Source organism: Juglans regia, unplaced genomic scaffold, assembly GCF_001411555.2.
Source record: "Juglans regia cultivar Chandler unplaced genomic scaffold, Walnut 2.0 Scaffold_1917, whole genome shotgun sequence".
In the NCBI taxonomy this organism is placed as follows: domain Eukaryota; kingdom Viridiplantae; phylum Streptophyta; class Magnoliopsida; order Fagales; family Juglandaceae; genus Juglans; species Juglans regia.
This window is the reverse complement of record NW_023350006.1, coordinates 1-264: the sequence shown is the minus strand read 5'-3', so window position 1 is coordinate 264 and position 264 is coordinate 1. Positions and strand designations below refer to the sequence as shown.

Genomic DNA, 264 nt, shown 5'->3' with positions numbered 1-264 from the left:
GCTAGTATGTCGCTCAAGGATTATTTGAATTTTAAGTAATTAGTTTCATGGGTGCGATCGTACCAGCACTAATGCACCGGATCCCATCAGAACTCCGCAGTTAAGCGTGCTTGGGCGAGAGTAGTACTAGGATGGGTGACCGCCAGGGAAGTCCTCGTGTTGCACCCCTCGTTTTTGTTTTTTCCGCCTTGCGAGATAAATTGACAAGAAGGACCACTCGTGAGTGGATTTTTGGGAAAATCTCGCCCTGCCCATCGCGTAGCG

The 264-nt window shown here is 49.2% G+C and overlaps 1 non-coding gene across 1 annotated transcript; it reads left to right on the top strand.

Moving 5' to 3' along the window:
- Positions 1-49: 49 nt before the first annotated feature.
- On the top strand, positions 50-168 carry LOC118345268. Its single transcript, XR_004798846.1, has one exon. It is a non-coding gene; the product is annotated as a 5S ribosomal RNA (ribosomal RNA).
- Positions 169-264: the final 96 nt, after the last annotated feature.